Source organism: Bubalus bubalis, chromosome 9, assembly GCF_019923935.1.
Source record: "Bubalus bubalis isolate 160015118507 breed Murrah chromosome 9, NDDB_SH_1, whole genome shotgun sequence".
Taxonomy (NCBI): domain Eukaryota; kingdom Metazoa; phylum Chordata; class Mammalia; order Artiodactyla; family Bovidae; genus Bubalus; species Bubalus bubalis.
Window position 1 is genome coordinate 43755250 of NC_059165.1, and position 16962 is coordinate 43772211.

At 39.1% G+C, this 16962-nt stretch overlaps 1 protein-coding gene across 7 annotated transcripts in view; it reads right to left on the minus strand.

Moving 5' to 3' along the window:
- Positions 1 to 16962, minus strand: part of SGCD (sarcoglycan delta) — a 1096788-nt gene that overhangs the window by 637231 nt on the left and 442595 nt on the right. The gene's annotated exons all lie outside the window — the stretch shown is intronic.

The window sequence follows — 16962 nt, forward strand, 5'->3', positions numbered from 1 at the left end:
CAAAGCATCCTTATAGACCTATAGGGCTGTACAGCAGGTGTGCTCAAACCACACCTGTCACTCTCAAATGGCCCCTTGAGTAAGACAGTGACACTGCGCTGCTCAAAAATCACACAGGCACTCACAAAGTCATCATTGTTACCACTGCCTTTCTCCCACTTGTCCCACTTATTCATCTCCAGCCACGCTGGTCTCCAACCTCTTCCCCAAACATGCCTCTGACTACTGGAGATTCAAACTCTCACAGTTCCCTTTACCTGAAGTCTTCTTTTTCCCGTCAGTGCTTCATATTTTTGTCACAACGTTACCTGTTCAGCAAGGTCTCTTGTTATCATATTATTTAAAACTTTAAACCCTGATCATATCTCTTCATTCCCCCTTCTCAGTTTAAAACTTGCTGAAAACTTTGTGATATTCTATACAGTTTCCTTGTTTATTACCTGCCTTCTCTAATAAAACATAAACTCCACATTGACAAGGGATTTAATCTCCAGTATCCTTCTATCTCTTCCAGCACTTTCCCCACAACCTAGCACAAAGAAAGAGATCAGTATATATTTTTGAATGAATGAACATAAAAGCTAAGTAAACCTTCTCCAGGTCACTCAGGTGACAAATGGCTGAGCCAGATTTGAACCAAAAGCATTCTGTCCCAGTGAACTTGATTCAATGTAACTGTGACCATGTGAAAGCCTTCCAGGGCAGCTGTTAGATTAAGTTGAATCTGGCGTGCATTATTACAGGAATTTGTGGATTAAACAAATGAAATGCCCAAAATGATTTCTAGAAACACATAAAGAGTACATGTTGCATGCACTGGAATGAAGCTGCCTACATACTAATTCCAATTTCAGTTAACTTTCTCCACATCTTCCTCAGTTTGCCCCACCCCTCCCTCTATGACTTTATTTCTTGTCCCTCCCTGAAGGTAGATGAAGACAAGGGGTCCAAGATTAGACAAATAAAAAGAAAGAGACGCTTTTGGGAAAAGATGTGGCACAGGAAGCAAAGGACTTTGCATCTGGGTCTAATTCGTCACCAGTTCAACTTGTGCTTTAAGGGTGTAGAGTCTCTTCATTGCTGGGCAAAAATACATGCCCTACAGAGATCCTCCAACTTTAAAAAATGATTATTTTCTTTTTTGATTATTACAAGGCTCCCTTATTCTTAGTAGTCTAAGATTGGTTAGGAAATAGAGGGCGACACTTAAGAAAGAGGCTTTGGGATAATTAGAGAACTCAACTTCTGGTTCCACAAGAATAAAACCCTGACTAAGAAACTCAATCTCCTGAAGGATCGTATTTTTATCCAAAAGTGAGATGACAGAAATACCTATCCCTTTAGAACGCTTATAAAAATGAAACAGGGTAACATAAATCATTCATTACTGTACATGACATAAGTACTCAATAAAAGTTTGTTGCTCCTAATGTTTTTTTTTATGGTTGCAGGCTTACATTCTGCATGACATTTCATGATTTTATCTACCTGCATCTCACTGCCCCTCCAGAGCTTGAGTCGTTCCTTTCCTTTATCACATGAGATGGCTTCTGCCGCCCTTGCTGTGACTTTGAGCAACTTTCTCTGGATGGTCCTCAGGCTCAGATGAATATCATTACCCCAACTGCCCCTACAGTCTGGGGCAGATGACAGGACTTTGTAACATGAGAAACTCGTTTTCTGGGTCACTTCTTGTCCTCTTGCTGATGCCTGGCAATTTGAAGATGATCTTGGCCCTACTATTATAGCAGGCTGAAAATTGTCAAGCCACAGTCTACAATTATCCCTGCATTCCAAGGCCAAGAAACACAAATTTGAAAGCAAACAATGCTATAATTCAGCACAATGATATATGGAGTTATTAAAGAATTTGTGCTGACTGCTTTGAGAATTCAAGTCTCCAGTCTATCCAAACACATTTTCTTTTCTTTTTTCCTAACTAATATTAAGAAACTGTTTTTGTTTGGGTAGTAACAACATAAAAAATATGTCACATACCTTTCAGATTTCATTACACCACAACGTGGTAAAAAGTTACGGTGCTTCAGGGAAAAGTTACTTATACTTGGTTCTAAGTCACTCAAGTATACTACTACTTGGTTGGAAATGCATTTACTAGCAAATGTTTATTGAGTACACAATATTTGCCAATGACAAGGACTGGAGATATGGTAAGAAATATTAAAGACTTCATTGCTACCCTGGTCCAGTTTTCATTCCAGGCAGCTTTTTTTTTTTTTTTTTCTTCTTTTAAGAACTTTATTTTTTTTTTTTTAAACTTTACATAATTGTATTAGTTTTGCCAAATATCAAAATGAATCCGCCACAGCTTTTGTCTTTTGCAATTTCCTAACTTCTGTCTCAGATGTGGGAAGACATGGCAACCCCCCACAAAATCGATGGTTCACCAACATACTGATAGAACTGTAGTAATATAAGGAGCCTAATTTCTGCCTGATATGTAGAGAGAATTCTGGAACTCTTGGTTTACTTGGGAGAAAATCTCATTTATTTGTATGCTCCCCACTCCTCACCCAATACACCCATCTTCTGAGATGATACTGGTTTATTTACCACCATCAGCAGAAGAAAAAGTATTCACCAAATTTACAAGTACATGATTCATGAATAAGATGCTACGTGGGTGGTAGGGTGTACAGGACACTGGGCTCAGACAACAACTTTAGAAATTAGCTTTTCTGAAATCTTTGGAAACAGTGATAGAATTAATGCTATTACACACAAAATAAACTGAGAAAGCATATATACTACAAATATTGTCAAAGGGATCACATCAAGATAGAACAACGTGCCTTTCAAATCACCAGTGTCTGCATGGTGAGAATGTTCATCATAGAGGCGAGTGGCCTCTTTGTGTGTTGGGCAGCCTTGAACGCTTCAGGGAATATGTCATTTTTCAAGAGGTATCAATTAGGGGCTATTAGGTATCAGAATGTGAATCACACCCAATGGTTGAGTGTGCATTAAAAATGACTCCTGTGAGTACAGCACAAGTATGTGCACTGATCCACAAACGCGGACACAATTCCAAGAGAGGCAGGCAACTAGAAAAGGCAGGGGCAGGGAGAGAATGAGGGGGCATGAAGGTACTGCAACTCTAAAATGGATCTTGATTAGGATTTCCGAGTTGAAGGGTTTGGGGGAAGGGATAAATTGTGAATTTAAATCTACCTACACCAGCAGGGTTGGGTCCTGCCAGAAACTGGAGAAGCAATGCTGCTGCTGCTGTTGCTGCTGCTAAGTCGCTTCAGTTGTGTCCGACCCTGTGCGACCCCATAGACGGTAGCCCACCAGGCTCCCCCTTCCCTGGGATTCTCTAGGCAAGACAACTGGAGTGGATTGCCATTTCCTTCTCCAATGCATGAAAGTGAAAAGTCAAAGTGAAGTCGCTCAGTCGTGTCCGACTCTTCACAACCCCATGGACTGCAGCTCACCAGGCTCCTCCATCCATGGGATTTTCCAGTTAAGAGTACTGGAGTGGGGTGCCAACGCCTTCTCCGGAAGCAATGCTAGTATCTTTCAAAGGGAACTGTCATTATGCATTCATCACATATATCTCCAAGGCTATGCCTCAAGTATAAGGAAGTGAGGGTTTGGATTAAGTGATTCACCTGAAAATCATTCAATGAGAAAAGGACAGGATTCAAATTCAGTGCACAGTGTGTGTTGCACTCAGTCTCTTAGTCATTTCTGACTCGGCATGGACTGTAGCCTGCCAGGCTCCTCTGTCCAAGGGATTCTCTAGGCAAGAATACTAGAGTGGGTGGCCACTGCCTTCTCCAGGGGATCTTCCTGACCCAGAGATCAAACCTTCGTCCCCGTGTCTCCTGCATTAGGCGGATTCTTTACCTCTAGCCCCACTTGGGAAGACCCCCTCATGCTTAGTGGTGTTCCCCAAGCATGCTGACAATCACAATCGATTCTTTCCTAGATTTTATTTCCAATTAAACCTAGTTCTGACACTTGGAAATCCCTCATTTTGAACTCTGAGGGAAGAATGCTGTCTCTTCTCCTAAGAATGTCAATGTGAAAACTGGCCCTAGTCAGTCTCTGTCGACGACAGTGAAGGCACACAAACGGGAGAAGGCACATTTCTTCCAAGGTCAGAGGAGGTCATGTGACACACTGGAATAGTGGCTTCCTGAGCAGCCAAGATAGGAGACCAAATCAATTTGGAAAATATAAAGCACATTTTCTACTAGTTGATATTACTAAAATAATGTCAGGCCCATGCAATGTAATAGACTTAGGGGACTGAGGTACCCCCCGCCCAGAACTGTAATCACCCCCCTCTGGCTACATATTTGAAGACCTTATTTGATATCCATCTGTAGTTTGGACACTATACAAGAGAACTGATAGGCGACAGCCAAAGAAAAGCTATGCAGGCAGATTTTTAAGGAATATAGAACACACCTAGTGACTTTAGACACCTGATCTTCCAATGCATTAGCACCTGATTTCCTTATCTGATCAGACTTCTAAATAGAACAGTGAAATAAAAAAGACTCCAGAAAAAAAGCCACTAAACATTATCATGGAATTTTAGGGAATCTCTTAGCATTAGGGCTAACTTCTGGTCTGTATTCTTCTTTGCTAGTTAATAAAATATTTATCTCAAACCTTATAAAGTAGGTCAAACACTGATGGTTTGTAGGTAGTAACAGCAGTAGCTCATAAGACATGCTTTTAATAGTGTTCACAGAAGACACAACACCCGCCCTCACCCCTCTCCATGAGCGCCTGCCCACTAGGCCTCCAAGTCTGACACCTGCTCTTTCAGATATATAGAAACACAAGTCCTCCTTTTGCATTAGGAAATTGGTCTGTGTTGCCAGAGAAGCCATCATTGTTAAGCCTAAAAGCAAGTATACATATGAGTTCCCTAAATAGATCTGCTGTTTGCATGACTTGCCTTTTTTTAATCACCTAATCATAAACTTTCACATTTGCCTGTGGACCAGCATCCCATGTGGATACAAACAAGATTCACAGTGGCAGCACATGCTATATCCACATGACCCTAAATGTAAACAATGGTGTTCTGGGCTGCCTTAAACCTGAGGGTAGTTGGGTTCATCACACCCTCCTTATCTGTTAGCCTGAAAATGCCACTGGATCACATGCTTAGATGCTCAGTGATAAAGCTACCAGGGACCATTTTAAGTGACAGCTTTCCATATATCTCCAGATAGTAACACAATAAAGAAAAGTATTAAAAAGTATCACCTCAGTCCTAGAACACTGGTCCCTGATCTCCTATTCTTGGTCACATACATGTTAGATCTATTGTACTGCAGCACTATGAACACCATGGAATGATGTTCAGCAAAAACCTGTAACAGGAGGCTGTCAACCAGGATACTGTTTTGTCATGATACATCAACTCCAGAGGTTATACTGTTTTAGATTCCAGTCCATGTTTATTTCCTGACTCAGCTATCCACTGTCTCTATCTCTGGGCATGCTATTTAACATTTCAATGTTTAATCTGCAAGATAAACCACAATATTTAATCAAAGAGTTCTTTTTGAGGAGTAATTTGAACATACCAATGTTCAATCTGAATTAATACAAGGCATGTATGTTATTAATTCATGATGCTATGAATTTTATCACCTAAAACCTTACCATCATTCCTTACAAGGATTTTAGGAGAGTAGTATGTGTGACAATACATTCCTGTCTTGCCTACTAGACCAAGTCATTGAGAACATGAACTCTACTGTGTTCATGAACTCTAATACTGCTTATTTTGTCTTAGGCCCAGTGTAAGAACGCAATAGAGTCAATCCATAGACACATCTGTTTATGGATATAAACTACTCACTTATGACACACTTTGGTGATTGATTTCCAGATGAAGCTACAGTATTTTTTGCTACCATTATGGTAGTCAAAAGGAAAGACTGGCCTAGGAAGTGGCCAGGTCTTCTCCCATGCTGATGTGTTGGGTAAACCCAAATAACCTGAGAATAACCCGAGAATAGAATAGATCCCAACACCTATCCTCCTAATGAAAGCACAATTGATTACCATCACTATTGGTAATCAACAAGAAGAGTCTCAGATATTATTTTTTGAGCCTGTATGTGCCAGGACTGTGCTGAGCTTGTATTTGCTCATGAAATGTTTCCAATAAACGAATGAGATAATGTTATTATGATTCCCCTAAAGCTCCTGATACTGGGAAAGATTGAAGGCGGGAGGACAAGGGGACAACAGAGGATGAGAAGGTTGGATGGCATCACTGACTCGATGGACATGAGTTTAGGTAAGCTCTAGGAATTGGTGATGGACAGCAAAGTATGGCGTGCTGCAGTCCATGGAGTTGCAAAGAGTCGGACACGACTGAGCGACTGAACTGAACTATCTCATATGGGGAACGTAATGGCTCAGAGTATTCAAGTAAGACATAAAACATCATAGAGTATTGATGGGAGTCCTGGAAAGTCTTAGCCTGGGGTCTCAGTTTCCAACTTCTTTGATACTCTTCCCTACTGAGGTGTGAATTCATCTTTGTGATAAAAACTGTAAATATAGTTTTCCAGTTTGTTACTTATATTCTGACATCACTAATGTAATCTTGTTAGGAATAATCTTTTCATAACAGCAAAGAGGTACTATTCCTAATATATAGTGATTTTCTGAAGAGAGAAATGAAAAACACTAGTAATTATCTAGAATAAGAGGTAGTTATCTAGAATAAGAGACAAGTGATAACAACAGGAAATTTAAAGAAAAACAAATGCAAATAACCTATAAACTCAGCAACACTCATAAAAAATGCCAATTATGGATGGGAAAATCAGAACATCAATGAGAATATTAACTGCAAAGGAATAAAACACTACAGATGCATTTAAATTTATGAATGTAGAGTGATACTAAGAACAAAGGGCCCCATAGGTCACATTTGGAAGATGACAGAGACTCACATAAATATTTTGAAATGGTAAATAAAAGAAAATAAAGCATTTGTCCTGCCTTTCCTTGTGTATAATAAAATTTGAATGCCAACATTTTGTAAGTCCTAATGAAATACTAGACATCGGTAATAATTATCAATGGCTGCTATGGTCACAAAAGAAAGACATTTTACATGCCTCCTGATGGAAGCATATAGTCCCAACTATGAAGTAGTCTAGCCAGAAACAGACAATCTGTATTTAATCTGCTAGTAAATTGGAAATATGGGTGACTATGACATTTGCTATATACATCACAGTGACACAACCAGGAACATCCAGACTGTGGGACTGTCTACAGGACAAACAGCCCTATTGCCTTCAATAAGCAGAGTGTGAGAAAAAGAGAGGAGGGTCATGAGGAAACTATGGATTAAGAGATGTAGGAGACATGAAAGTTAATTCTATGGATGGAACTTATTTGGATCTTGATTTACAAACAAGATCAAAGAAAGTATATAATCTGTAATTAGGTACTGTAATTTTTATAGTACCTAAATTTTTAAAGTATCTGAATATTTGAACAGATTGAAAAGGCAAAATGATAGGATAATGAAAGACGAACTCCTCAGGTCGGTAGGTGTCCAATATGCTACTGGAGATCAGTGGAGAAATAACTCCAGAAAGAATGAAGGGATGGAGCCAAAGCAAAAACAATACCCAGCTGTGGATGTGACTGGTGATAGAAGCAAGGTCCGATGCTATAAGGAGCAATATTGCATAAAAACCTGGAATGTTAGGTCCATGAATCAAGGCAAATTGGAAGTGTTCAAACAGGAGATGGCAAGAGTGAACGTCGACATTCTAGGAATCGGCGAACTAAGAAGGACTGGAATGGGTGAATTTAACTCAGAAGACCATTATATCTACTACTGTGGGCAGGAATCCCTTAGAAGAAATGGAGTAGCCATCATGGTCAACAAAAGAGTCCGAAATGCAGTACTTGGATACAATCTCAAAAATGACAGAATGATCTCTGTCCTTTCCCATGGCAAATCATTCAATATCAGGGCAATGCAAGTCTATACCCCAACAAGTAATGCTTAAGAAGCTGAAGTTGGACGGTTCTGTGAAGACCTACAAGACCTTCTCGAACTAACACCCCAAAAATATGCCCTTTTCATTATAGGGGCTGGAATGCAAAAGTAGAAGTCAAGAAACACCTGGAGTCACAGGCAAATTTTCTCAGAGTACAGAATGAAACAGGGCAAAGTCTAATAGAGTTTTGCCAAGAGAACACACTGGTCTTAGCAAACATCCTCTTCCAATAACACAAGAGAAGACTCTACACATGGACATCACCAGATGGTCAACACCAAAATCAGACTAATTATATTCTTTGCAGACAAAGATGGAGAAGCTCTATACAGTCAGCAAAAACAAGACTGGGAGCTGACTGTGGCTCAGATCATGAACTCCTTATTGCCAAATTCAGACTTAAATGGAAGAAAGTAGGGAAAACCATGAGACCATTCAGGTATGACCTAAATCAAATCCCTTATAATTATACTGTGGAAGTGAGAAATAGATTTAAGGGGCTAGATCTGATAGATAGAGTGCCTGATGAACTATGGATGGAGTTTCGAGACATTGTACAGGAGACAGGGATCAAGACCATCCCCATGGAGAAGAAATGCGAAAAAGCAAAATGGCTGTCTGGGGAGGCCTTACAAATAGCTGTGAAAAGAAGAGAAGTGAAAAGCAAAGGAGAAAAGAAAAGATATAAGCATCAGAATGCAGAGTTCCAAAGAAGAGCAAGAAGAGATAAGAAAGCCTTCCTCAGAGATCAATGCAAAGAAATAGAGGAAAACAACAGAAAGGGAAAGATTAGAGATCTCTTCAAGAAAATTAGAGACACCAAGGGAACATTTCATGCAAAGATGGCCTCAGTAAAGGACAGAAATGGTATGGACCTAACTGAAGCAGAAGATATTAAGAAAGTTGGCAAGAATACACAGAAAAACTGTACAAAAAGAGCTTCATGACCCAGATTATCATGATGGTGTGATCACTCACACTCACCTAGAGCCAGACATCCTTGAATGTGAAGTCAAGTGGGCCTTAGAAAGCATCACTACGAACAAAGCTAGTGGAGGTGATGGAATTCCAGTTGAGCTATTTCAAATCCTGAAAGATGATGCTGTGAAAGTGCTGCACTCAATATGCCAGCAAATTTGGAAAACTCAGCAGTGGCCACAGGACTGGAAAAGGCCAGTTTTCATTCCAGTCCCAAAGAATGCTCAAATACCGCACAATTGCACTCATCTCACATGATAGTAAAGTAATGCTCAAAATTCTCCAAGCCAGGCTTCAACAATACGTGAACCGTGAACTTCCAGATGTTCAAGCTGGTTTTAGAAAAGGCAAAGGAACCAGAGATCACATTGCCAACATCCTCTGGATCATGGAAAAAGCAAGAGAATTCCAGAAAAACATCTTTTTCTGCTTTATAGATTATGCCAAAGTCTTTGCCTGTGTGGATCACAATAAACTGTGGAAAATTCTGAAAGAGATGGGAATACCAGACCACCTGATCTGCCTCTTGAGAAACCTATATGCAGGTCAGGAAGCAACAGTTAGAACTGGACATGGAACATCAGACTGGTTCCAAATAGGAAAAGGAGTATGTCAAGGCTGTATATTGTCCCCCTGCTTAATGAACTTGTATGCAGAGTACATCATGAGAAACGCTGGGCTGGAAGAAACACAAGCTGGAATCAAGATTGCTGGGAGAAATATCAATAACCTCAGATATGTAGATGACACCACCCTTATGGCAGAAACTGAAGAGGAACTAAAAAGCCTCTTGATGAAGCTGAAAGAAGAGAGTGGAAAAGTTGGCTTAAAACTCAACATTCAGAAAACGAAGATCATGGCATCTGGTCCCATCACTTCATGGGAAATAGATGGGGAAATAGTGGAAACAGTGGCTGACTTTATTTTCCTGGGCTCCAAAATCACTGCAGATGGTGATTGCAGCCATGAAATTAAAAGACGCTTACTCCTTGGAAGGGAAATTATGACCAACCTAGATAGCATATTGAAAAGCAGAGACATTACTTTGTCAACAAAGGTCTGTCTAGTCAAGGCTATGGTTTTTCCAGTGGTCATGTATGGATGTGAGAGTTGGACTGTGATGAAGGCTGAGCGCCGAAGAATTGATGCTTTTGAACTGTGGTGTTGGAGAAGACTCTTGAGAGTCCCTTGGACTGCAAGGAGATCCAACCAGTCCATCCTAAAGGAGATCAGTCCTGGGTGTCATTGGAAGGACTGATGTCGAAGCTGAAACCCCAATACTTTGGCCACCTGATGGGAGGAACTGACTCATTGGAAAAGACCCTGATGCTGGGAAAGATTTAGGGCAGGAGGAGAAGAGGACGACAGAGGATGAGATGGTTGGATGGCATCACAGACACAATGGACATGAGTTTGAGTAAACACCAGGAGTTGGTGATGGACAGTGAGGCCTGCCGTGCTGCGATTCATGGGGTCACAAAGAGTTGGACACGACTGAGTGACTGAACTGAACTATTAGATAGTTCTAAATAATTAACAATAATTTTAGTGTAGTAAATGCATTGTTATATTTAAAAAAGGATGTCACCTTTTAATGATGAACACTGAAATATCTGGAAATGAATACAAAGAAACAATTGGATAGGGCAGTAAGAATCAGCCAATTAAACCCTCTATTCTGCAGATGAGAGGAGTGACTTGTGACACAGAAGTAGTTGGGGTTAAGCGGATGATAAAAATCCAGGTCTCTAAAGCTCAGTTACTACAATTCAAGACCAAGCCAGTCCACATGACATCTTAAATACTTCTATGATTCTATTAAAAGCACAACTTGTCTTATATATATTATCAGAAAACTGATCGGCCTATGTAGTATAGAGGAAGAGCTGTGCATTGTGTAAATGAACTTGAGATGGGAAAGAGGGCTTTATTTTTCTGTAGACTTTATTACAGCAGTTTTAAGTTGACAGCAAAATTGAGCAGAGAGGTCTCATACTGCCCTACACATGCAGATCTACCCCCACCACCAACACCCTGCACTAGAGTGGTACAACTGTTACACCTGATGAACCTACACCAATACATCCAAATAACCCAAAATCTGTAGTTTACCTCGGGGTTCACTCGTAATGTTGTACATTTTATGGACTTTGACAAATACATCCACTATAATAGTATCATACAGAATGGTTTCCTGCCTGAGAAATTCCCTCCTCTCTATCCATCATTCCCAGCACCCCCTGGCAACCACTGATCTTTTTTACTTTTTCCACAATTTTTCCTTTTCTAGAATGTCATATAGTTTGATTCATATAGTATGTCACCATTTCAAATCGGCTTCTTTCACTTAGAAAAATGCATTTAAGTTTCTTCCATGTCCTCTTATGGCTTGATAGCTCATATTTTTTTCAGGTCTGAGTAACAAACATTACATTGTAAGTACCATATGTTATTGATCTAGTCACCTACTAAAGGGCATCTTGGCTGCTTCCAAGTTTTGGTAATTATGAATAAATGTGTGTAAAGATCCACATGTAGGTTTTCCTGCAAACTTAAGCTTTCACTCCTTTGGAGGTACCAAGGAGGAGCACAATGGCAGGATCATAAGGTAAGAGTGTATTTAGTAAGAAACTGCCTGATTGCCTTCAGATGGATTTAACAAATCAGCGCCTAAAATGAAAATCACACATATCCAATGTCATTCTAAATATGTCTTAGAAAGACAGAATGTTGAGAATGAACTTATAGATCTCAGAATTTCTGTGAGAGAAGAGAATTTTTCAGTGGGTCACTTATTCCCAATAGTATTTCTAGTACTTAGAACAGTGCTGGTACATAATAAGTTCTGGTAAAATGTTTGTTAAGTGAATAGATAAGCCCAAAAGAGAAAAAAAAAGAAATTCAGTTTTCGAGCAGACAACTGTTTATTAGGTTGAACACGTGAAGTGAAGACTCATCTTAGGGGGCTGGTAGTGTGAAAAGTAAGTATTTTTCAAAAATGGATTGTCACTCAGAGCAAAGTCTTCATCCTGTAGGAGAGGTGAAAGCCTGGAATAGACAGAGAACAAAGCAAAATCCTGCCTCTCTTACTCTGGGCATGTGCTCATTACATGAAATGGGGAACAGAATCTTCCGCACTATTTAAACAGTTCTCTCTTCATTTGCTATGCACGTACAGTTGAATTTACGTAAATTAAATGCACATAAGCTGAAGCTCCACTATAATTACAAAACCACTGCATTGGAAATAAGCTTTCAGTGAAATTACATTAGAAACCAGAAAGATTAAATTAGATTTAGAAACATATTTGGCCCCATGAAGAGACAGATTATGGAAACTTTATAAAACAACACAGATACACATCACATACCAGCAGAATATCTGGCTAGGAAAAGAAACAGCCTTGTTACCTAGACCAGGAAAAGAAAGCTGTCATCTAATTTCAAAACAGTAAATACGGAGTCAATCAAACCTTTGAATGAAACCACTGCTCTTCAAATGTAAGCAATTCACCTATTCATCTGGCCTTAGCATCCCATGATATAAAAGAGATAATAATACCTATGGCTACTGAAAGGAGGAAAAACATATATGACAAATCTAGCACCTTGGTTTTCAATTTTTAAAACAAACATACAAAAAATCATAGTAACAATTCCTAAATCAAAATATGAAGTTCTGGGAAATGCAGGTTTGCTGATCCTAAGCCTTACCAAAGTATGTACTTCCAACCACTGCCCAAGCTAAGCTACTATTTAATATTTATTAAGAATCAACAGATCTCTTTGAGTTATATAAATGTGCCTTAGATGGCTATTATTTTTCCCTCACCCTTCTTCCCAGACAAATGGGAAGCTAAATTAGTCACTTATCATGAAGTTCTTTCAAAACATTAAAGTCTAAAGAAATAGCTGATAATTGTTCTCAGCCATCTGGCATCAAGTTATGCTCATGAACTGAACTGAACCATTTGGTAAAAATCCAAAAAAGTTTATCTTAATTTTACATCTCACTTACTAAAGGTTCTAAATTGAGAAATTTCTAAGAGGAAAAAACAGTATATTAAAAAGAAAAACAAAAGGTAAATCCTTGAACTCATTCACAATCACATAGTAAAACTTAAAAAAAAAAAAAAATCCTTGCCTCTAACATCTAGTTTTAACTAACAGGCACACTTTACCTATTCATACACATACTGATGTGTATATACACATAACACAAAATGCAAAAATTAAACTCTGGTTGCTTTTCTAAGTCCTTTCACATGAATAGCAACACATCATCTTGCTAAGAAACAAGCAAAACTTCCAGCAAGAAGCTTAACTACAATGCCTCTCATGTGAAGGAGAGCTCTACATTATGCCATGAGCCACTCATCTCCTTCTCAATGAGCCACTAAATACAATTCTCACTTGATGGATGATAACAGACCTCTCAGTTCAGTTCAGTCACTCAGTCATGTCCAACTCTTTGTGACCCCATGGACTGCAGCTCGCCAGGCTTCCCTGTCCATCACCAACTCCCGGAGCTTGCTCAAACTCATGGCCATCGAGTCAGTGATGCCATCCAACTATCTCATCCTGTAGTCCCCTTCTCATCCTGCCTTCACTTTTTCCCAGCATCAGGGTCTTTTCCAAGGAGTCAGTTCTTCACATCAGGTGGCCAAAGTATAATAGACCTCTACCTGATCTCTAATCAATTCATCTCTAGCTGACTGCAATCCATTCTTTATAGTATGAATGAGCTTCTCATGATAAATTGTTTTTATTCCTCAGCCTACAACTTTTCAAAGACTTATCACTGCCCTTAGGATAAAGTCTCAAATCCTTACCATGGTTTAGAAGATCTTTGGAGACATGGCCCTTCTTTCACCAGTCTCATCTTGGATCAGACACTTCCACCTACCCAGTGTACATCAGCCATACGGCCCACCTTCCCATCACCGTGAGATGCCATATTCCTTCTGGCCTCAAGGTCTCAAGAAAATTGGAGAATACAAATACATTTACCTCATAAGCCCTCAAAAATATATGAAAACAGATTTGGCAATATTTCTGCATGACTTGGAGTCTCTATTTTCTTATTCATGTGGAAGTTGGGTTTACCGCTCCAGGAATGCTCCAGATGTTCCATGGATATTAATTCCCTTCCTTCAATAGTGGATATATATTCTCTTTGTTGATATCATATTTTCTAATATGTTTTTCTTATATAAATGTTTTCTCATTCTGCCCCCACCACCCTCATCATGTATATAAGCTGGCAACCTGGATGCTAAACTCACTTCTCAAACAGGGTTGGAATCAACTGAGCCCCTCTTCTGAAATGGTCAGAAGAATATTATTAATCTCTCAATGATTTTATGACAAGTTCCAGCTTCTGAAAATTACTGGATATTACTCTAAAAATAAAACATTACAGATAATTACCCCTTAGAATGGAACAAATCATTATAATAATTCAAAAAGTTATCTTGGATATGGAGAAGAACGTACTTATTTTTTAAAAAATTGCCAATGTACATGAAAAGGCTCATTTCCGAGAGGAAATAGGAGAACACGAAATTGCTTCATGCTTTCTGAAATTCATTATTCTGATGCTAATAATCAACCCAATGGTGTACAGTCTCCTAGAGCCCTGGGAAAGAGTTACACAGTGTGCTATAAGCAGAGGAAGAAAAGAACGTTATAGGTGAGTGAAAAGTATTAAATTTTGCTGGATATGTTATCTTGGAATTTTTTGGATAGGACCTCAGACATATAAGTTAAAGGAGAAATAGGCCATTATAATTTCAAGGGAAAAAATGTAAGTATCAAAGTGATAATAAAATCTAAGTCCCATTCATATGTATTAACTCATTTTTTATTCTTATCTAGCTTATAAGGAAGGTTCTATTATAATCTCCACTTCATAGGTGGGGAAACAAGCAACTTGCCCAAAATAGCAGTGCTGGGATTTGAATCAAGTTGATTAGATCCCAAAGTCCACATGTATAACCATGGTACTGAACGGCTTTCTGTGTCTCAAAGTCAGACACGAAGGGGTATCTTTAACATTACACTGCCCACTGATGCCCAAAGCACAAGCGAGTTAGTAGTTCCAGAAAATGCAGGAATAGACATAAACACAATGCTTGGTAAATGAGAAAAAGTACTTAGAGATTTGACTTACACCAAATGATACAAGATCTCCTAGTTCCTAACCCATAAATGTACCCCCAAACCAACGTTCTTTCTTCTTTGAAACATGTGTCACTGTGTTGATGGTAAGTCAGACAGTGGGTGGCAAATGATTTAGTGGCATAAAAACAGGCCCTGTGGGATCAGAGAGGGATAACCTTCACTTGGTGTATTGAGAAAGAGATGCTGCCACGAGATCTGAGGGTGAAAGAGTATATAACTGAATGAATGTGTGAGAAGACAGCAAGAGATGTCAAGACATTTCTAGGCAGAAAAAACTGCATGTAGGAGAGTCTGGAAGAGAGAATGCTATGTTTTTTAAGGAACTTAAGGAAGTCTCATTATCACCAATCACAATGGAAAAACAAACTGGGATGAGACCACACAGAGCTATCCAAGCCACATGGAAGAATTAAATGGATAAAGGTATTTTTGGATTTAAGGAGAGAGCAGGACTTCTAGCTGACATGCCTTCTACACTCCCCTCTCACTTCTGTACTAGACCACACCCCCAATTCCCCCACTCCCCGCATACAGAAATCAGAGAAGAACAAAATCAAATGACTGACATCCGCACAGAGGCTAAGGGCAAGAAGATGAAGCCAGCAAGGTAAGACGTGAAGGGAGAACAGGGAAGAAAGCATGTATCCAGAAAAAAAAAAAAAGAATTTTACTTCCTAAGAAGGCAAGAAACTGCAGGGGGACTCTGAGTGATGAGATCAAAGGATTTAGCAGCAGTATGTCAAAGCCAGCTAGCAAGAGCCACATGTTAAATTTTCAGGAATTTTGTGAGCTGGTTGTTAAATCACTGGTAACTTGAAATCAGACATGTTGGGAATACTTCCTCCCTGAACATCAGCAGATGCTCTAAAATAAAGATTTTCCTTTTGGAAAGTTAGTTTACTAGTCCACTGTTGTCTACACTCACAGAGGATTTGGCGTTAGTTACTATTGCAGTTGTTAGAAGGAAATAAGTAGAAAAATATAGAGGAGCCATTTTTTATATTTTCCTTTTCTTCATGTGCTCTTTATGTATTGGAAAAGGTAACACAAACCCAAAATAACAAACTGTGGTGCATTTTAGGACCTATGTTGGCTTGTCTCACTCACAGTGAAGTGAAATACTGAATACAATCAGCCCTCATAGTCACGAGTTTCTATTCATGTATGTAGACAGAAAGCTTTACAAAACGGATTGAATAAAAGCAACACATTTGCTTAAGAAAGGCAATAAGACTTGGTAGAAATGTCATCTATGCATCTCGACCCTGCCAAAGATCTGATCAATGGCCTCAATATCCTTAAATAAAATTAGGACTTTTACAAAGTTGTTTCAAATACATAAAAGAACATACCATGAAGATATATTCCAAAGAGTATATGAAAAGTAAATACCTAATAACTTTTCCTATTATTATTTATTGCAGATCAGATTTATTGAAAGCTTGCTATATGTGTACAGCATCCAAATGCATAAAAACTACAGGTGGTTACAAGTATTATCCCATTTTATGGGTGAGAAAAATCAGGCTTAAAAGTCAGTGGACTTTTCTGGCAGTTCAGTGGTTAAGATTCTGTGCTTCTACTGCAAGGGGTGTGGGTTCCATACCTGGTAGGGACAGGGGATAAGATCCTGCATACTACACAACCAAACAAAAAAAACAAAGTTAAAAAGCTTGACCAATATTGTATAATTATTAAAACACAAGGGTCCCCAGTCACTGACTCAATAGCAAAAGCTCTTAAAACCTATGCATAAGTGCTTCACAAAGATATT